At 41.9% G+C, this 22,726-nt stretch overlaps 1 protein-coding gene across 12 annotated transcripts in view; it reads left to right on the top strand.

The window, feature by feature from the left end:
* Positions 1-22,726, top strand: part of CELF4 (CUGBP Elav-like family member 4) — a 718,598-nt gene that overhangs the window by 414,149 nt on the left and 281,723 nt on the right. The window lies entirely within an intron of this gene.

Here is a 22,726-nt window from a genome sequence, read left to right as displayed (position 1 = left end):
CTCTAGAGTAATCCAGGGTCTTTCTGGAAAGTGAGTTTTAATGTGATGTAGGAGCTTGGAAATGTCTGGACTATAGTCAGAAGCCTCAGCTGTTGGCACACAGAGGTTACAACTGAGCAATTTAAAATAAGACTGGCTCAACCTTGCAGTTTCGATGCAGACTGAACTCTTTCTTCTCTGAGTGGGAATTTCAGTGAGAAGGGTTTTGCCCCTTGCCTGCTAAGATCCCAGATTATAGTAACACAGCTTGCAAGAAGTTTCAAGACTCTGGAGATGCTGGAGGTCAATAAAACTTTTCTCCGTGGCATACATACCATTTTCCAATTACTATATATATATATTTTCCAGTATGTATGTGAAATCAGTTCGGGAGGTAGAAAATCCCTATGTAAATAATTTAGCTCTCTGGGTAAACTGTATCTAGTGCTTTTACCCAGAAACTGGGCCTCTTAGGAGCCTTGAACTTAGGGACAGAAGAAATTTTAAATAGGGTTTCTATGTCACTGTCCTTAAAACGCTATTTCAGGCATGATTCTCTTTACCTAGCTTTAGCACCTAAATATTAGGCATATAGTCCAAGTTAGTCATCTAGGCTCCTCCAGTAGACAGTGGAGGGAGAGAGGTGCTTCCAGACTGTGATTCACCCCATCCTAAGACAGATGGGATAAATGGTGCTTGGAAGTTTCCCTTCTCTCTCTCTCTCTCTCCACTAAATCTGGAATGAACCTATGGCAATTAAGTCAGATTTAGATATCTCACTTTTAGACACCTGAAGAGAGGTAAGATTAATCACAACTTTCACCTTTTCATGCCAGTTTTCCATCTGTATCATATGAATGATGACACTTGACTTTTCTGAAACCCTAGTTAAGATCTATGAATAAAAATTGCTATACAAAATCTATGGATTGTAGGAGATCCTGGTGTTTTGTCCTAAAAAGGGAAGGCACCTTTCTCTATTAATGTGTTTGCTTCATAATGTCAGGGGAAGAATAGGAGGGGTTGCATCACAATCAACCTGAGCAACAGAGATAATCATCTGATCAATTTTAATTCCTCTTTAAAGTCAATTTCCATTTTCATTTTTGTATTTGGGTTTGCTACCACTCCCATTCTCATGGCAGAAAGTGAACTCCCCCCCTCCCAAAAAAAAGCTTCAAATTAAAAGCAGTGCCTAACATCAGTGTCTTTAAAATGTGTTTTCATAATTAAGAAAAATATTTTTATCTTTAAAACCAGCTTGTTTTGGAATCTGTGATGGAAAATGAATATGGCCCCTTGTAATATCATTTGTAGAGAGGTAATTTTCAAGGCAGCACTGTACTGAAACATTTTCCCCCAGGGAGGATAAACAGTTGGCTTCAATTAGTGAGGGACTGTTTCCTTTCTTTTCAATTTTAAGGGCAGTCTTGCAGACTGATCCTGCACAGTGGAAGAGAAAGCTCTACAGAGGCCAATAGACTGAAGCTTGGAAGATTGAGGCTTAACTTCTTGCCTTGCCACAGATTTTCTCCTTGACCTTGAAGAGGTTACTTAGGGTCAGGCTATTATTCTCACTCCATTTCTATATGGTGACTAATATTACCTTTGACTGAATATACACATAAAATTGGCCGAACGTCTTGCTCTGATTCCAGTTCCCTCCTATAAAATAGTATCAGTGCTGCAAGGATACATACATTAAAGATTATTAGGTGCTCAGGTTCTCTAATCATTAGTTCCACAGAAGTAACTTGGTTAGATAAATAGAGATGTTCAAAAGTGTCAAATGTGTTTCACTGCTCAAATCTCACATAAAGTCAATGGGCCTTGGGTGTCTAAATATTCCCTTTGAAAATCTCCCCAAATAATGATGTTCTTCCAAATAGTTGGAGCCAACTTTGTGGGGCTGATTCCTCGCACTTTTACAGTGAGTCAACTCAGACTCACTCCTGTAGGAGACGCTGCCTGCTCATGCTTGTGGGAACTGCAGCAGGATATGTCCTGTGCCAGGGCAGGTTGGTTTCATAACACAAATTGAGCTTGGCCAATGAACCGGACTAGAAGAGTGTTAAAAATAAGGGATAAGTAACTCAAATATATTAGGACTGGCCTTAGTGGAGGGATGGTTTCCTGTAGCATCAAACCTAGTATGCAGGAGCTCATAGCTACTAAAATACCTCCTGCCCATGAACTGCCATATGAATGGTAATTAATTCCCCCAAATCTTTATTTTATCCATCTCTTGAGTCTCTGATGAATGGCCAGATGCACTGGTTATAAACCACGAAATACTGACACTTCCAAGCAGCCATCCAATTAACATGAAATTATGTTGCCACAATGTAAGGTACATTGGATGAGTTGCTTTCTTGGATTTTATTTTTTTTCCAAAATGAATATGACTATTATTGTTATGAATAGCTAATGAAGAAGAGGTGTGGGAGAGTGGGCCAGAACCTCAGGCAAGGGGGAATGAAGATAGTATGAGTTTAATGACTTTAGAGATTGGACTGAACCAAAGCAGTCTCTCCACTCCCTAGCTCAGAAATCTAATTATTTACTATCTATCTTGCGACAGTGCCTGGGAGACCAGTTATGAACCATGACACCAGGTTCATTGTACAATACAGAACAGACAGAGGCCCTCTTTTCCTTAAGAGCTTACGCTCTAAAGACCAGATACAGTGTCTGGATACACACCTGTCATATAGTGTCTTTCCAGATGCGAGAAAAAGCATTGTGCTGGGTTGCACAACTGGGAGTGAAAATAACACATCAGGTCAGGGGCTGTGGAGTTAAGGTCTACCTGGGGAAAAGAGACATTAAGGATGACCTTCAAGCAAAGCTCCTTTTGGGGACATATCCTCTGAAACAAAGCAAGTGGCATCCTGAATAACACACACGAGACCTTAACGTAGTAGCATGGCCTCCTTGATAAGGACCGTCCTCCTGCACACTCACACCTCGTGGTCCTGGCTGGCATATTTGGTCACAGCTAAGGCCAAGTAGCTGTCTTTGGTGTACAAGTTTGTGAGTGGAAAAGAAACTGAGGTTCAGCAGATGCCTGAGGGACACAGTGCACTGCCAGGGAGCCCGTGTTCTGCCACCATGCCACTCGCTGTAGGAGAGGCAGGTCCATGGGTACTGTGTGAGAAACAAGGGTGCAGGAGGAAACTGGGATATATTAGTCCCTGAATACCAACTGCCTCTTTACAGGGAACTCTTCAAAGGGACCAGAGCCACCCAGGACAAAACAGGGGTCAAACATCATGTCTCACAACAGAAATTCAAATCCTGATGCAAGTATATTTTGCAGTGTTTGCAATGAGCTGAATTTATCCCTGTCCCTGCTTGATCTCTGTGTGTGATCCAGCACTCTTCCCTAGTATTATGGGCAACATGGTTTTTATTAGAGCCTGTAATGTTCCCTTATTGAAGTTTGGACTTTGAGAGGAAAGGCCAAAACACTGGAGCACTAGCCATTCTTCCGGTGTTTCTGGCTAGATTAAAAGGAAATGAATAGGTTTTAGATGTAGAAGGAATCGTTAGATCTCATTTAACCTCTTGCATAAACTGACTGTAAAATTTCACCCAGATGTTCTGTGCTGAGACTTCTGACTTGCATTTGACTGAAGAATAAAGAAATTTAGCCAGAGAATGACTCTTTTGAGGCTTCAGCACAACTTTGATATCAAACAGGTTAGAATTGTGGAGTTGAACTTTCTGAAAGCTTTTAATCATTTTGAAAATCAATTCAATTAGTAAGGATACATTTTGCAATCAATTATGTGTAACAACTAGAGATGGTAGGATATATTTTCCAATCAAAATAATTTGGATGGAAACTTGCTTTTTGACCTAAATACACATGCCTTCCCCCACCTCTCACACACAAAACCACAAGGGGCAATGTTTTCCTGGGGCAAAGTTTTCCAGGTTTTTCTTGAAAGACCCTAGAAAAGGCACAGCAGGGTGATAATCCTGAAGCATTTGAACAGGTGAAAATCTTTATTGTGTCTATGGACACAATGGAGTTCATTCAGAGCACTGAGAGGGAAGCTTCCTGGAAAGTGGATATTCACATGCAGAGGAAGCAATTTGCATGACTCCTATATGGTCCCAGATGAGTAGGCTCTCATTCCCCTCTTACTACATTTCCATATCAACACAAATGTTTCTTCTCCTTGAGTTTCTAGCTTCCTCGACTCACCATGTGCCAAACAGGTGAGAGATTTCCAGTGCTTTTCAGAAAGTTATGCTGTCCCCATCTCAAAAGGAATTTCTCACTTGCCTTATCTGGTGCCCACAGAAATAGGTCTTATTGCATTTCGACAGACATTGTAGAGTGACAGAATTTCCATGGGCAAATAATCAGGGAAAAAATCCCCCTTTTTGCAGACATTAGTAACACGCTGACCTTTAACAACATCGCAAGCCTTCAGTCTCTCTTTAAAGTATTATATCCGTCCTTAGGGGGAAAAACTTGTAGCTAAGGATTGAAATCAGCAGTGGATCATAATGCTGGCTGTGCCATTCAATTGCCCTGCTGTATTTAGGATCCATTTATTTCTAGCTATTTTTTTTCTGTCTTGAATCTAAAAAAAGAAGTGACCAGGCTGGCAGTGACATGTGATTAATAGATTGCACCTTTAGAAAAGAGTTAGCAGAAGGAGATTAGCATTGCAGCCTATTATTTATTAATTAAATGCAGACACCCTATTTATACCAATGCTGATGACATTAGTTCACGTCCATGCTTTGGGACTGCATTATCCATCCGGTCTCCTGGCATAGTAATGATTGTTACTAAGCCGGTGGATGTTGCTGGGCTCCTTCTGTCACTTGCTTCTGTTACGAGCAGAAAAGGACAGCCCAGAAGTTTAAGGGCCAACCCAAACTTTTCGTTCAAGTGTCTGCTCTGTCTCTAACAGCCTGGGTTACCTTGGCTATCTCTCTTGGCTTCTTTGGGACATCACTGCTTCCTTTGGAGCAAGGGAGATCTGTACCTCCCTATAGCCAGGGTGCAGTGAAGATTAAGTATGCAAGGCAATATGCTGTGTGAGACTTTCTCCATTGCTTACAGGAGAAAGGATTACATTAGTGGGCATATATGTACCTGCTGCTGCTATTTCAATTAGCAGAATGGGAAAGGGCTATCACAAGTGTTGTCATTTAGCAGTGCCAGGGTAGAATATTATACTTCATATGACCCTTGATTTGATAAGCTGGTCCTCCTGCCTGCAAAGTCTTCCAAGGAAAGTCCTGAAGCCAATCCAACCCAGATGTCTCCATTATTCCTAGTAGCTGGTTTCAAGATCCTGCCATTAAATGCAGGAAAACCAGCAATGAGGTTGCAGGACTCTGATCCCACCTCACAGTGGCTCAGGCAAACCCATGGGCTGCTCTACCAGACATGACGCTTGGGACAAGGAGATTGCTGTAAGACTGGCCTCTCCTGCACCCTAAAGACATGTTGGTCCAGGACACAGTTCTGCTGGTTTTATATCAGGGAATAGTTCTTTACCAGCTCCAGGCAAATCATAAACAAATGTATGGCCTTCCGTTGAACCCACTGTGATCACTTGAGCCAGCAGAGCTCATAGACAACATACGTTTTGCCTTCAGAGTAAAGATGCAAATACAGGGAAATCCTCACATTCATCAGTTGATGTCCTTGAAAAATTACAGTTCGGGTATCCACAATCCAAATGCTCAATTACCCCTGCAGAAGCATGTCATAAATGCTTAGATTTGGTAGGGTGTCTTGACAGGGTGTAATGTGCACTCTCCTCTGTGATTGTGTCTGGCTCTTTTTCCACACATTAAAGGACAGGTAAAATGCATGAACTAGTGTCTTAATGGTATCTTCTCCACATAAGCAACTGCTTTCACTGTCAACAGGACTTTTTGCAGCCAGGGCAAGCAGCCTGTTCCTGAATGGGGGTAAGGATTTTGCTCTACTCTGTGAAAATTCATAAGTCTCCAGAGATACGCAGATGAGGTCTGAAACCAGTGTGTACTCATGAAACTATTTAGGATTTAGTCCAAAGCCTACTCAGACACCAGAGGTCTTTGGGCCAAGGCCTTCATGGAAGGTTTCCTTGAGAACAGTCCAAGTACCTGAGCCTTAAACATTCTTTTATCATCAATTTGGTGTCTGCTTATTTGAATTTTGGTCAGCGATCACGTTCCCTCTCTGAAAGCTGAATAATGTAACAGCCAACAATTAAAGGCGAATATTGAAGAGTCTTTCAGCTTTATCTACACCATGATACAATCTGAACACATGCAAAAGACATTCAAAAGATGAATGAAGAGAGTGAATGGGCTGATTTATCCTGAACTGTTTCTCACGGTGTGAAGTCTGCCTTTCACAGCCTGATGAAGTGCAGAGACAGTTAGTGGATTTGCTACCAGGAAGGGCACACATTTGTTTCCCCTCCTGCAAGTGTATTTAGAGCTGAGATGTGAGCATAGGAAAAATTACAGCCAAAAAAGCAACCACGGAATATGCAAACTATAGTTTATTTTGGCAAGTTGGTGTTAAAAAGAATAGGTTGAGGGTTGCAGAAACTGGCATAGAAATTTGGCAGAAGGGTTTCTCCCTGTGTGTATATGCTTCCGACTGTTTTTTCTTCTTCTTTTCTTTTTTCTTTTTCTGTCCTCCAGTTCTTGTAGTTTTCCACAGTTAAACGTTGCTTCCTACGGACATGCCTCAAATACTAAGTCAGTTGTGAACACATCCATTCCTGACCACAAAAGAGAACAGAGTGGGGTGGAAAGTCAAACTGCAGTTCCTTCCTGTCCCCACTGCTGTACCAGCAATGTAAAGCTCCTCACCTTTACCCACCAAGGAAAGAAGGGCAGAAAGATGGCTTTAAAATGGATGCTGCTCTGCTGGGTGATGTAGGTAATAGCCCTTCTGCAGCTCTGTCAGTGGCTCTTAAAGCCTCTTTCAGATGAAACCGACTTCTTTGTCTCACTCAGTGTATAGGCAAGGAAACTGAGGAACAGTGAGACATCGTGGTTTGGGAGCAGCACCTCATTACACAGCTTGGAGCAGAAGTCATGTTTTCTAAATCTTATTCAGTGCCTTACTTAAATTTGGCCGCTTTCTTTATTCATTTTGTCCTCTTTCCCCACCTCAGCTTTGCATGAGTCTTCTGGCTTTTGTAAATGTGCTAGGAAGTGAATAAGAGAGCACAGGGGTGCATCTGTGGGGAGTTTGGAGGGGAGTTCCCTCTGGGCCCAGCCTGTCAGCACTTTAGCACCCACCCATGTGCATCTTTGTTGTGGATGGGGAACATCTTGTTGCTGGCATTGCAGGGAAAAAAAAAAAAGGAAAAGGTGGTCCTATCATACTGGAGAGGATGTAGCCCCATTCCTGACCTCCCTGCATCCTCTGTGCTGTAGGAATCCATCACCACTAGCCTGTCAGTTATATTATCTCCTGCGTGCAGCAGTGCAAACATGCAGTAAAACACGTACAAATGTCTGGTCACAAAAGGCTCAGCAACAGCTCTGTCCAAATAAAATCCCCCAAACAGACAGTGGGTTGGGATATTGTCCTTTTAAAGCTCCTTTGAAGGTTTGATTTTTTTTTTCCCCCTTTTTATGTAAATCTGTTCTACCTACACCACCCAAATGCCAGGAAATCTTAGAACAATAAATACCCCTGCAGCACAAACAAAATCGTGCTTCAGAGAAATTGTTCAGCTTCTCAAACCCACAGACTTGCCCTTTAAAATGAAGGGCATGCTTCTGAAAAGCTCTCCTCCTCTTCCAGACCTTTGCTTTCCGGACACTTGCAGCTGTACCACATTCACCAGTGATGGTATCATAGCTTCTCAAGCTCAGCAAGGACACTTGGCCCAGGGAGGCATTAAAGTGACATCTTCAAAATCCAGAAGGTGCTTTGCCATTGAGTTGTCATTAAAGCAACATCTTAAGAAGGCAATAGGAGGCAATTTGCTATAAGTTATCCGATCTATTGGCTGGGACCAATAAAACTCCTGATCCTTCTTTCCAAAGGAAATCAGACTTGTACAATCAAGCTGTTTGTAAGTGTGTGCCTGGGCCCATCTATCAGTCAATCTGTCAAGGGCTCCTCCTTTGAGCTTTGAACCCACTGGGTAATTTAACCTATCGTTGATGGGGTGGAAGAGGTCCCAAAGCTATTGTTTTCCTATAAATTTCATGAAAATAGGCAGCCAGGCAGAGCAGAGAGTTCTCATTAGTGCTCATAAGCCCATCTTTTATGAGACATCAACGAACTCATGGGGGTAGGGACATTGGAAGAGGGTTTACACATTCGGCTGCCCATGAAGCAACTTGTTTCAGTGTGTGCACTCTGATACCCTGTCAAGAGGCCTCCTGTAGTAACAGCTTCTTGGTTTTAACAGGATGTCAGACAGATTTCTTAGCTTCTTTCTGCTGATTTCAACAGTGCTTCACACAGCAGAAAAGTCAGCCTGCTTGTTGCATTTCCCTTCCTTCCCCAGCCAAAGCCACCAGGGAGAGTTCCTGCACATTGTTTAACAACTAGCACAACATCAGAGGTGGCTGCTTTTCAGTGAGGAGTACCTGAAGGTAACAGGAAAAACAGCACAGGCTTATGAAATGGTTCTGGTATGTCAGCTTAAAAAGTACTGTTCAAACATAAACTGGTATCTTCTATTCAATCACATCTTCAGGTGGTCTAGACAAACTTTAGGGTTAAGAAAGGTGTGTGAACAAGTCTTATTTTCTTTTGACATGGTCCAGCCTGTATCAGTTCTTCTTCCAAACCATTTTGCATTAGTAGTGTTGAATTTTGTCTGTCATGTGGAAGAAACAAATCTGATCTGTTACTCAAAGCCTCTCTGTTCACCACGAAGTGCAGGAAAGCACACTCTGAAGCAGACCTCTAAAGCGCCAGATGTATGGCAGTATATCTAGCCCCAGGAGAGCCAGTGCTTCAACTTTGGTTCTGAAAACCCCATCATTTCCTGGGTGGAAGTCAAATCTCTGGGCATTACCCAAGCATACCTCTAGACACAGGTATGCAGATGGGGGTGTTCACAGTATATGGTGTAATATACTACAGGCAACCTATAGGTGAAGCTATCTAGCAAAGAATTCTCATGTAGAGTTGATATGCGTTGGCTACAAAGTGCAAGGAATCAGTGGAATTAAAAAACACACACAGAAATACACAAACATTTTATATATATATATAAAACTTTTATGGCAAGGACAGCATTGAACGACAACAGGAATATACCCCTAGCTGGTACCAGTCCTATGGCAACCTGTATTTCAAAGAAAGGCTACTTGAAATCAACATCATGTCAGAGTTACTGCTTTTCATGAGCATCAGAAAAATGTTCCCTCTCCTTATTTCTTTAGATCAAGATTTTTTAAAGTGCATACTTACATTATTTGTTCTTACTGTAACATTCTGGGTAAAAGAAAAGTCAGTTTAATTCCTCCTTTCAAAGAAAATCACACTAATTTGAATATGTGGATTTGCACATAACTAGGTACTATGTGGGCTGTGTGTGCACATGCATTGTTCAGGTTCTATGTCTTTTTAGGTTTTTTAAAAGTCAGTGGCAATTTTACAGAAAAAAATATTGGGGTTTTTTCAGTTTGTCAAAGTATGTTTATTTTTTTTTAGAATTCATTCCTATATTCTTTTTACTGGAACTAGAAATGTCTTATTTTCTTTCTTTCTTACCTTCTTTATTTCTTTTTTTTTTTTTTTTTCTTTCCTCCTTTCTTTCTTCCACCTGCCTGCCTGCTTCTCTCTTAGGTAATATCACTATGATTTCTAGAAGCTATAACAAGCAGGTGAAAGAATAGGACCAGGTTTTCTTCTTTTTAAATGGCAGTGACTAAGCAGTAACTCCACAAAAGTTCTTAAAAGTCAGTTTGATTTACTGTGGGGTACATTAGAACAGGCTTTGGTATACATTATCCTGCCAGAGAAGTTGTTTATATGTATGGAAGACCAACAGGACGAAACTGCAAAAAAAGCTGGTTTCTATCCCTTCGCAATGAATGGAAACAGAAAACAGGAGAAGAGAGGAGATAGGGAGAGGGAAGGGAAGGCAATTCCACCAAGTGTCAAGGAGGACATTTCTGGTGGCAAGGACTCTGTGCGGTGCTCTTGCACGCCATGGACCACCCTCTTTAGAGCTGGATGTGTGCAAGTGATGAACCAGACAAGAGCAGGCTGCTTGGCAGCAGGAGGTGTTGCCAACATGTCCTTTCACAGAAGCTGAGGTTTATTTGCTGAAGGTAGGCCACTTTCTGTGGCCATCACTCACTCCCACCCTCGCAATTAGATTATTTAGTCCAGATGATTTCATTTTCCTCACTCAAAACATCAAGCTAGGAATTAGGTGAGGAATGTCTGTCTCAAGTATCTCTAGTGCTTCCTGACTGTGTGAAGAGACAAGTCAAGAGGAGGACAGAGGTTTGCAGTTAGTTACCTAAACCTTATGATTATCCCTTTTAGCATAGCCTCACTGGAGGGAGAACAGCCTCGGAGCAATATCCCAGCCAAGCAGGATTGGAGTATAGCCTTTGCCATGTAGCAGCACAGCCAACACAAGGGAAAATCACCTTTGCTCTCAGCTGATGTTAAAACAGTAATATTACTTGTCATGTTCTTTGATATGCTGCAAGGATAATGTCCGCTAACCCCTGTGAGGTGTTCTGTGGTACAGAACCATAAATGCACATGGGTCCATGCAGCAGATGAAATCTCTATGCCATCCAGTACTTGGCAGAGCTCTCTGAAATAACAGGGGGAAAAAATGGCTGAGGGCTTGGGAGAGTTTTGTAGAATTTCTTTCCACATTTCATGCAAGTCCCTCTTCCCAGTTCCTGATCTTACAGTGAACCTTTGAACACACCACTGAGCTAGGAAACCAGGGACAATACTCCAGCAAGCAGATTCCCTCAGGCCGTGCCTGGCTGTACCTGTTTGAGGATGGATTGAGCACATAATTTTTTAGTGGGAATATGTATTTCCCAAGACTAATTGACCCTTACAGTAATTGAGACTAGATTTTTACAGGTCAGACTTTAACTCAGACTGTGCATGGTCTTAGTCTCCAAGAAATTTTATTGAGATTGCTTGAACAACTCCATAGTTATTATTTTTCACTCCTGGCAGTAGCCCTGCAGAAGTACTTTGTTCTTTAACTTGAGGGGTGGAAGTCCTGGCTTGCAATCCCAGAGCCTCTGTACTCCCCCATGGTGACCTGTAACAGGCATCTTTGCACTTGAAGATTATGCCCATCTCCAGGTCTCTTGCTTCCTTAAGGATGAAATTCAGCTGGGACTTGGAAGCAATTCTTTCTCTCACCTGGCTTTTGTTGGGTTTGCTCAGACTCACTAATAAGGTCTGGAACCAGTGAGCACTTTGAATCTGGGATGGGCAACACTCCTTGATTTGGATGGCTCATTTGCTTTTTATCTTCTGGAGATGTAAGCCATGAGTTAAACAGGCACAGAAATTTCTATCCTAGTGATGATCTTTATTTCCCTATTTTTTAATGTAAAAGCCACAGTTCCCTCCCTCCCCCAAATTGTACAATTTCTATAATTCACTAAAAAAAGTTTCCATCCGTGGGCTGAAGATTTTTCCCACTTGCCAGAATCAGGCTTCAACATTTAATATTCTTTTTTTTTCATGAGTGAGGATGAAAAACAAACCTGAACATCTCATCTGACACCCAGTACAGTTCATGTTAACACCACTGTAGATATCAGTAAGCTCTATATCAAGCCCGAAAAGTTTTACAAAATGTCTGGGTGCACACATGCCTGTTGGAGTTGAAGGGATTCTCCTGGGCAATTTTGATCTTGTTATTGATAAAATGCAATAAATTCTTATTACTGAAGTGGAACTTTCTCAACTGTCAGAGAAGTTGTTAATAAAGAGGTTGCTAAAGATTATTGTCTATGTGTGTGGGGGGTGTATCAAGGTGAATAATAATAACTACTTTAGTCAGGTGCTCTCTTCAGCCCTTTTCTTTATGTCAGCTGTTTTGTAGGTTTTAATATTTTTTTTTTCCTTCAGGGGATATTTAAGTATGAGGCACTGTTAGCTAAAAAGAAGGAAAACAAATGCAAAAACAAATATAACTTGAAAACGACATTCATTCTCAATGGATTGTGGTGCTGAAATTTACCTAGCTTTTCTGTGTGTCTTCAATTATTATGATTTTGTAGAATTTAAACAGACACATTCAATCCAAGTAAAAATAATAACAAAGATGATCCTCTGACTCAGCTGTTCATAGGAAATATCTTAATCCTCATTTCCTGCAAGGAGGAAATAAGGGTTGAGAGCCACTGAGTTTGGATGATCTGGATCAACATATTGAATCATTTCTCCTTCCATTCTCCTCTGCTCCTTTCCCTTCTTCCCTTCCCACACACTCAACTAAAGCAATCCGTAAAAAAACATTGAAAGTATGAATCTGTCTAGGTTTTGAGCCACACTCAGCCCTGAACCAAGCTTAATCTTGCTGTGGAACATCATCAGGACTGTGTATTTCTGTTCTCTGCAGACTTTCCCCCCTCCACACCCCCAGGACCATTTCTTTTTTTTTTAAACAAAACAGCTACAACTGAACAGGTTTCCAACAATGTGAATTTCAGTTTTGCCTCTGCGGTTCACTAGAAGTTGCATCCCAGATGTGGAGGTGTTCACTGGACACAAAACATACCCCACAGGAGAAATAGAGACTGCTGGTCAATATATGATTGCTGGCTGGAGGGCTAATCCATGCTCAGAAGAGCTGTCTGGAGAATGCTTTAAAAGGGGAGTGTTTCAGTTTCACCTCTTCCCCAAATAAATTTTATTCTTTCACGTATAGGAGATAATCAGTTTGAGAGAGAGAGAGACATTAGTCAATGAAACAGCTTTCTGAAGGAATCCTCATTGTTCGAGTCGTTTAAAAATTGGCTGGACAATGAACTGCACGAATACAGGGATTCATTTCTTTCCGTCCAAGGAGAAGAGCGAGCGTGTGGGATAGATGAACTAATAAGTCTTTTCTGTTCCTAATTGCTGTAATTCTGAGAAAGAAAATGGGATGAGACCACTGCAGCTGGAGAGCTGGGAGACCCCCGGACCAGAGGGGTTAACACTTGTCATTCTTAATCATACAGTTATGGTCTCATGACAAGACGACAGCACAGGGTACGAACACAGACAGCTCACACAGCTCCATTTTCCCCACTGGCACCGCCACTTTATGACTTATTGTGTTAATTAGCTCTCCTGCTCCGTTCCACGGCGGAGCTAAATGCGCAGTGATTGTCACCGGAGGAAGAGAGAAGGGACTTTGTGCCCAGCACCAGTGACTTTGCTGTTCTGCAGAAGAGTGGTTGTCAAGGAGGCAGCTTTCTAGTCATCCCCAGGGGAGCAGAGCCTTCACGACTGGCAAACAGGAGGGTCCTCCCCTTCCCTCTGGTTTTCTGGGACCGTTCCTGGGGCTTGCTGAAGTCTGGGGAGCTGCAGTCCCGTCTGGGAAATCGTCCCTGCAGCCACCTGGGCTCTGGTCCCCCAGAGATACTGTCATCAGCTTCAAATTGATGTGCTATAGGCCTGGAGGGTGGGGGTTGTTTCTTTGTTTATTTTTAAAGTAAAGCTAATTGCATGAAAATCAGTGTTTCCTGATTAAAATAAAATTAAAAAAAACCACCTTGCCTCTTCCCCCCAGCTTTTCCAAAAAAAGCATCTCAGGCTCAGCCAAACTGAGTCCTGTCCTAAGGAGAGAGGATGTGTCAGTCTAGTACAGGTATAAGTGTGGCTCAGGGGAAGGAGTGTCCCAGCCAGAGGATTGAAGGTTGTTATACAAATTAATGTGGTAATTACAGTATCATCTGGAGAAAGCAACTGTGACTGTGTCCCTGTTCTGCTAAGTACTGTACACACTGTAATAAAAGAGAAGTCCTGGCATGGTTATAATCTCAGCAGACAATTCAGTAAAAAAGGTCCATTATTACTGTGTCATAGATAAGGAGCCAAGGCCCAGAGACATTTTAAAGGTGTAATAATCACCATCACCCCTGGTGCTGTTTGGTTATACTATGGGCAAGAGTAAATTGAAATTCTTGACAGAGGAAAGGGTCGTCCACAAATGCTGTCAGTCAAAGCCAGAGAATTTTTATAAATGCAAATTTTTTCAAAATTGCTTTCTTTTAATTTTCTAATAATTATTGAAAAGGAAAAGGGAAAAGAAAAACTCTACCTTCTTTATTTATCCTTTGTTTTGGAGAGGAGGAGGGATTTTATCTTGAATTTTAGAAGAAAGTGAGAATGGATAGGAAGGATTCTTTCTAACGACAAACAGAAATCATAATGCAAAAATAATCAGGGTTAAGAAAAGACAAAAAAATAATCATATTTTTTGGTTAATGAGCTATATGTGTTGGTTAGGTCCAAATATGTCCTTCCAAAAATCTGCTTAAAAGTAACTGGCAGAAGGTCACATAAAGAGGCTTTGGCAGAGTAGTCTTGTTTCAGTTAATAAGATATCAAGTGAGCAGCCATAAAAAAGTATAAGCAGAGAGACAAAACAGGTAAGTATGTGAGGAAGGGGAGGATCAAAAGCAACTTCCACCCATGCCAAAACAACCCTATTACAAGAGAAAAGGACATTAGGCAGAGATTATTAAAAAATAATCCATTGTTCAGTAATGGCAAACATTTCACACCTCACATGGCAGCAGCAATAAATCCCATTGATTCCTCCAAGACAATTTACAATTAAACACAGATTTGCAAATAAATAAATAAATAAATAAATAAAGGCAGAATTCATTGTGGCACCTTACGCCGCCAAATCAAAGCAATTGGAGTGGAATTGAGAATAATTACCAGATGTGTTGCTTTGTGCTCAAAACGGCATCCGTTATTTACAACTACCAATAATGTTCCTTATTTATTCCTCCTGCTGGTCTAATGACTATTGCCATTCAGCGTTCTTTTATTTAATCATCAACATCCAAAAAAAGAAGTATCTTTTTTCTCTTTTTTTTTTTTTTTTTTTTTTTTCTTTTTCCTTTTGGCAGCAGCAGGAAGGGAGAAGTTTCCTAAACCCCAACAATAGCAAATTGCTCTGGAGGAATGCATCATTTTTTCAGCCTGGCCTGCAATGTAATTATGAGCATTGCCTTCAATTTATTGGCCTTTTACAGATGTGCAATCCAAATGGATGCTACTTTAACTCCTGGAGTAATGAATATTTGTTTTCTCCTTGCCTATTTCTTGTCTTTTCTATGGAGGATATTTCTGGATGGCAATTGACTGGCGGTCATAAGCATTAAGAGAGTTTGAAGCTCCCCAGGGGAACCCAGTGCAGTCATAAAGTTGCAGTACATGTAGCCATGCACACACAGAAAGAAAAGTGTTTGCAGGTGAAGAGACTCCAGGGATAAGGATTTTTTTTTTCTTTATTCTTCTGTTAGTTTCAATCCTATTTGCAGGCAGGGTGCTCTCCAGGATCATTCTACATAAGGACAAAGGGAAAATATTCCTTGAGGAATGAAGAAATGAAAAGATAGATATTAGCAAACAATTATATAATCTGGCCCTTCATATACTATGTCCTGAATGGGCCATTTCATGGGTTTCTCCACACTTTTTCTAGGATGTATTTATGTGGACCTCTCTATCGACATAAAGAAGGAATTCTGAAGGACTAGAAGAAGCTGTGCTGAATTGTCCCAGCTGCAGGCTGTCCTATAAAATGTCCCTCTTTTATTGTTATCTCATCATTTCTAGAGGTAAAACTTTTGGGACACCCCTTCTGCCCCCCCCCCCCCAGTTTACTGACTGAGCATTATTTCTTCCTATTTTTCTCTCTCTTTTTGGCTATTCAGAATGGATCCTAGTGATTATATAGGGGTTGGTATACTTGCTGGCCCTTATACACATTTAGATCAAATCACATCTTAAATGATGATGGGCTTTTATCACTGTTAGTCATCTCTGGGGAGCTCCCCAGGAGAAGCAAGTCCAGGCAGGTCTGACTCGACAAGGAGAGTGGATGAATACGTAGCACAAGGGCACATGAGGAAAACCCTTTGCCATTCATTTCAGGTGGAATCTGATAGGTTCTCCCCTCTCCATGCATCCCTCGGGTCTGTCAGTGCACTTCCACTGTAAAGCAAGTATTACCAAAATACACCTGCAAAGACTTTCACCCAGTACTGCAGCAAAAGGGTTAACCTCATACAGGGTAAACTGGAAGCCAGACCATGCTGGAAAAAGACACCAAGTTGTAGAAACTAATGGTTCTTTTGCCAGTTCCAGTTTTCTGCCAGAACACTGGAAGTGTAAAGAGCATGAAAGGTATTTTGTAAGTACTAGGGATTACAAGCCACAGAAAAGCACATGCTTGAGCAGCACTGATACATCCCTGCCAGTGTCCAAATTCTGCATGACGGGCTCTCTGAAGAGCTAAGGGTGCAGACCATAAGATCTGTGCCTTTGATGGTCTGTTAGACGTGTAAAGGTTATGGAAGTAGGGCATTCACTGTCTAAGAAATGTACAGTAAGTTTCAGTTCGCACACACACACACACAGATTCCTGAATGACTCAAAATTTGCTGTCAGTTGGGTACTCCCAGCCAAGGCAGACATTTCTGCTCCTTGTTCTATGCCTTGAGTCTTCAGTTTTGCTCATTCTGCTCTTTAATCATCAGACGACTCATGACAGTAATTGTGGATGTCCCTGGATAGCTCAGTAATAAATGTATCCTGAACAAACATACCTGTCAGACTCTATTTAGCCTGGAGCATCAAGTTTATGACCTCAAGAAAGAGAATCTTTCTTAAGTTCTCTAAACAACTCTCAAAGTTAATCTCTACTTGTTATAAACATTAACTATTTTTTGCTATTTTCCTCAAGAATTCAAGGTAGGACCCTGAAAATTATGTATGTGCCAAACTCTCTAGGTTTATGTAGGACTTTGGATCCCAGACAACACCTCTGGGTTCAGGTCTTAATGTCTGGACCATTGCATTCTGCCTCTTGAAATCCGCCTTTTCAGCACAGCAATTGCAGCAGAACAATATTGCAGGGTATTATTAATAAAAGTATACTTCTCCCCCTAAAGAATACTGCAGCGGCATGGAGGACAAGCTCTATTTCTTTATTCAGCTTTGAGCATAGTACATTTGCTGTAAGAGTTTCCTGGAGTAAAGAAGTGGAGTGGGAAAGGGGTTTCTCTCATTGTTAATTATTTGTGCTTCTGGTCTAGTGACCCAAACTATATTTAGCTCCCCATCAAAACCAAAACCTGAAAATTAAATGGACTGGAATGGAAAGGTGGTCTCTGTGTCACTCTCTGGATTCTGTTTCACAAGATGCAATCTTCCTCGATTTCCAAAACCAATTTTCTCCCATCATCTTATGAAAGTAGAGGTCATCCTGTGAAATGTGATATCTCACCAGTTTTTATAAAGGAATGTGCCCTTCCCCACGAAAGGAGGGTTCATTAAATCATGCAGCTGATCAGATTGCTGAAGCCTTGATTGGCTGACAGCCAGAGCGAAGAAATCCATGGGGAAGAGGCACATGGCACCATCCAAATAGGCTGGACCTGAACTAGGGTATTTTAATCACACTGTTATAGGGAAGAAGGGGAATCTCAATGAAGGGCAGTATGGGAGCTTTATTGACTTTTAGGGTCAGGAGAAGATGGGAAATAATCAGCCATTCACACCTGAATTCCACAGTTTAGAGTTTATTCCCAGACACTACTTTACTGGCAATCAGAGTTCAAAAATAATTCATGACCCACCTCTGCTCTTGTTGCATGCCTTCTCTCCACAGTGTCCTTACAGAAGTCGGCAGACTGCTGCTTGTAGCCAGTACCAAAAGGCAGCTACTGCTGCAGTAGGTCACAGCAACGATGCGAAACATTTGCTGCAGGAAGAAAACCCAATAAGTTCTGAGAGTGGGTCCATGGTCTGAGACAAGCTTCAGGGAAAATGATGCCTTGGACTAGTAGATGAGATAAAAAACCCTGTGTGTGCTAGGTAGAACATGAAAAAGTGTGCAGGAACAAATGCAGTTAGGAAGGTATAGCTTATGTTCAAGCTGGATGTCAGGTGTTTTTAAAGACTTAGAGGAAGTGTTGTCTTGAGTTATGGGGTCCATTTGTTCCCCAAACTCCATGTGGAATGAAAATGGACCAGATGTAGGCAACACCCTATTTTCCTTTGCAAGGTCATCAAACTCTTCTGACAGTTGTGCTTTAAAGGATCACAAGGCTCCAGGTTCTACAAATGTAGATAGCACTTTATGAAGGCAAACACTTCACTGGGGACAGGCAAGCTAAGATGGTGCAGCACCACAAACTACTTGAGATACAGCAAACTCACTGGAAGGGCTATAACCTTGCCTACCTCACTGGGACTTTCTGATGAGTCTTGCACTGCAGTCTTACAAGAAATGGCTGGATTAGTTTATTCCTCCCTTATCATCAGTGCACATGTTCACCCCAGGCCTTACAGGAAGAATGTGGTTGCAGAATTACAGATAACATATTTTCAGTGGCAAAGATCTCCACCATAAAGTGCAAAAGATCACTTTTGTATTTTATCTCAAAGTTGGTGGGAGGGATCTGAAAGACCACATCGGTAAAACCTTGCAGGCAGAGCCCTCGGTTTTGTGTATTTGGGAAAGTCAGCACTTGTGTCTGTCTGACATGTAGTTAGGTGGATGTATGCTTGGATGATGGTCCTTCCACACAATGTGCCAAAAAAATACAGAACCATAGCTGGTGACTCAAAGAGTAGTCAGGTCTGAATCAAAAGCAAAAGAGCCTACATATTTTGGATTTGCAAGGCATACCTAACCTGCATCTAGGACAGGATGAGGAGAGCATAAGAAACTGTCCCATTATTCATCACAGTCCCCGGGGCTCTGAGACAGAATATGCTGGGGACTTTCTTTTTATCAGCAAAGAAGAGGGGAGTTGACAGGGCATCCTCGATTCAGACACCCATTCCTCAGGCTTGAGGGTTTTGTATAGTTCAGATAAGCAACCTCACTTCTGGCTTTTGATCTGAGTCAAACCTTTTGATGTGAATGAATTCCCCTCTGGCCAGGCTGGCCTGCCCAATTTTCCTTCCCAGAGTGTTGTTAGAAACAGCCCCAGGCTGAGTGGGCTTGCAGGTCCCTTCCAGCTTCCACTGCCAGGAGAGAGAAAGGGATAGTTCCTTTAACGTAACTGGTCTGGGGAATGTGCTTTACTGGTGTGTGGAGATAGAGAGGTGCTTTGCATCTCAGCCACATTAAACCTCTCAGGAGAAAAAGTCTTCCCTGGGAGATTGTCTTTCTCTTCAGTGATACCTAGACAAGGTGAATACCTTAAACCAACCCCCAAAAAGAGCAGCAAAATCCTCCACTGGTGGTGGTTCCACATCAGAGAAACATCTACTACTGCAATGCAGTATTAAGACCCCTGGCTGAAGGGGTTCTCTGATCCTAAGGGCTGCAGCCCCAACACAAAGTTTTGTAGGGAAGCTATTACATACACTATTAATGCCTTGGGGTTTTGTTATTGCCAGAAGACACTTCCTGTTGATTTCGTGGGAAAAGTGTATGTGCAGGTCCTCTGAAAATCAAACCTTTCATTCTGAGACTTAAAATTTGAAAATATATATGGATTAATCAACTAATATCTATAACCAACCAATGCATTCTTTTACATACATCCCGTTTTGCAAGTGGGAAACTGAGGCACAGAAAGGCATAGGACTTGGCCTAAGATGTCCAAGCATAGTAGGACTGAAAAATAATGCTATCAGAATTGACAAAGGTTTTCCTCTTATGTTGCTACAGGGCACCAAGCTCTATCAAAGAGGGGATGAATGATTTACTTCTTCCCAAAGGGAGCACTGAGCAATACTGCGTGCTCTCTCTTGCTTTCTCAGCTGCTCCCAGGAACCAAGGTATCAGTCAACAGCAACAGGGCGACCAGCAAGTTGTGGTAGGAGCCAAAAAGTCTGAATTTGCAGAGGGAAGGGCACGCTGGGGCTCCTTCACAGGAGTATTTTCTGATTTTCCAGTCAGTCCCTGTTATCTGGTAAAAGTTAATTCTACCAAATGGTCCTGTTCAACTAAGCTAACTGAGAACTGTATATTCAGTGCATGAGTAGCTGACCCTTCATTCGTTGGAATCGGCACACTTCTACCCTAGGGTGAAGCATTCAAAGGCCATGTGCCTTGCTCACCAGCTGTTGTCTGAGCAGTTTTTCAACTCTTTGGAGCATATTGATATTGATTCCGGGAAACAAGAGTTAATCTGGAGAGACAGACAAACACACACAAATAAAGTGCATTTGAGTTTAAAGAAAAAGTTAGCGTCGTGCCATTGAACTATTGACAAGGCTGTCACAAATATCATCTCGTCTCAGTGTAAATAAACAAGCTTAGTGCTGTTATTTTAGAATAAAAGGCCGGAATAGGTTTTGTATTGACTTTCTAATACCCACTCAAGAGTTGGAAGAAGAAAATTAAAGATAATAAAGTAAAAGTGCAAACCATAAAAGTGGAGACAGACGGTGCATAGTAAACCGTGAATCTGAGTCCTCTTCGGTGCAGGAAACCAATTGTGTAACTCAGTAAAGGTCAGCAGCAAAGATAAGAAGTTGAGGTTGTCAGTGAATCCCCTTCTATATTTGGAAGGATGATGGCTGCAGGATGATACGATCTTGGTCCGCAGTGATTCAAAGGCTGTTGCTTATGTCCTGCCCTTTCTGCATGCACTTGAGAGCTGGGTGGTGTTTCTGGGCCCTGTCACATTAGTTTGAAGTTGAAATACTCCTGTGTAGCTTATTCAATCCACTGGGCAATGATGGTAATGTAAACTGGTAATCGCATCTTAACTCTGTCGGTGACAGGGACATTTATAACTCCCTGCAATAGATTCAGGTGTGATCCCAAGCTCTCTGAATTTGCCTTTCTTAGAAAAAACATGCACTTGATGCTACAGAAACTACTTGGTATCTTTTCTGGGGCTCGTTCCTCTGTGTCTTGGCACAATTCAGCCCTTACTTTGGGTGGTTTCCTGTGCTAACCCCATCATCCTTATCAGGGTCCTCTTAGAGCTCCTTTCCCTGGGAACTTTTCAAGCTTCGCTGCTGCTTTTGCGGACTTTCTCACTTCCTTTTGTCATCTTAAGTGGAAGAGGATAGAAGGATTAAAAAAGATGGGAAAGGACTGGAAAGGGAAATCTGTTCCGCTTAGACCAGCAGCCCTCTCAGAAAATACAACTGGTTTATCCGTTGTCCCTTCTGAGGGTGCCTTGCGCAAAATATGAATGAGATGTTAGACCTGCCAGCACAAGATGCTTCCCTTCAGGACAGCAAATAATGTGTGGGAGCCCACACACCCCTTTTGGCAAGTAATGTGCTTCTAAATGAGCTGAGGTGCTTATAGAGTGGGTGCTATCAGATGCATGTGCTGGTTCAGAACATCTTGTAAAAAAACCCTAACAACATGTATGTGCTCTGGCGCAAACCTTCAGCAGCTGCAGATAAGAGAAAAAATGCCTCATATAGAAAGACTGAGGGAGATTTTGAGGACTGCAGAAAAACATGGTCAGAGATGAGGAGCTAAAGGGAAAGTTTCAAGCTGAGAGAGACCAGGTTGATAGTGAAATTAAAGAGGAGGAAGGGATGGTAATTGGGGGGGAAACAGACTACATGAGGGACTGACAAGATGATGATGATTTTGGGCATGTGGTCCAAAGATGGAACAGGAGAGAGAACCAGTGAAGAGATTTGTTCTGACCCCTTACAAGCAGCAGATGTGGAAGACATTGACTGGAATCAAACAGCACTAATGATTGTAGAGTCCTGCTCCAAGGGCATAAAAGCCATCTCTGCCTGAATATCCCTTCATCCGTGTGACTAAGGGATGAACGAGGCTTTCCTTGAACATGACTGGTATGCATGATTTTGAATCAAATCAAAATATCCTCTAGATCTGAAGTGTTTCAGACCTCAGGTTTTGCCTTGTTCAGCTCCATGAGTTTTCAGTGATGTTGCCTCATAACATCCAGCACGCCAAACTCATACAATTAGAGGGTGTAATGGCCCGTGAGTTGTTGGATGCATGCAAAGCGTTCATGCAATCATTTAATTTTAATCAGACTGGTTACCATGTCCAAATAATGCCATTTAAATATGTTTCTTTGACATTCCTTTGTGAATTCCTTTGAGATGGAGAGTTAAATGTGAGGCAAGCAGAGAGGAGTTACTGTTTTGTTTTCTATTTTAAGGGAGAAACTTTGGATGGAAAACTCAGATATTCTAGATCTGTGTAGAAGCTGCAATTCCTTAATTAGAGAAGAGATGGAGCTGCTATTGTATGGATAAGCCTGGACACTCATATTGGGAGTATAAAGCACAGGGCTGGTACAAATCATGATAGCACTTCCAAATTTTGTGCTTCTTCAGTGGAGGCTTGAAGGCCAGGAGTAGCCTTTGACACATCTGCCTGGCCTCACGCACAGTGCAGAATCTGAGTTAGTGACTCTTGCATCTGTCCCGCAGCCTTTGGCTCAGTCAGAGATATCTAATTGCCTTGAAAAGTCTCAAAGCAATGGAGAGGTTGCCACATCCCTAGTCTCAATGGTTAATTACCCTCACTGGTTAATTATGTTCATTAATTCCCTTCAGTTACAACAAGATGGCTATGGGTTTTTTTTCCTGCTGGAT

Source organism: Accipiter gentilis, chromosome Z (genome assembly GCF_929443795.1).
Source record: "Accipiter gentilis chromosome Z, bAccGen1.1, whole genome shotgun sequence".
NCBI classification, from domain to species: domain Eukaryota; kingdom Metazoa; phylum Chordata; class Aves; order Accipitriformes; family Accipitridae; genus Astur; species Astur gentilis.
Note: the sequence above shows the minus strand (reverse complement) of the source record. Positions and strands in the feature narration are given on the sequence as shown.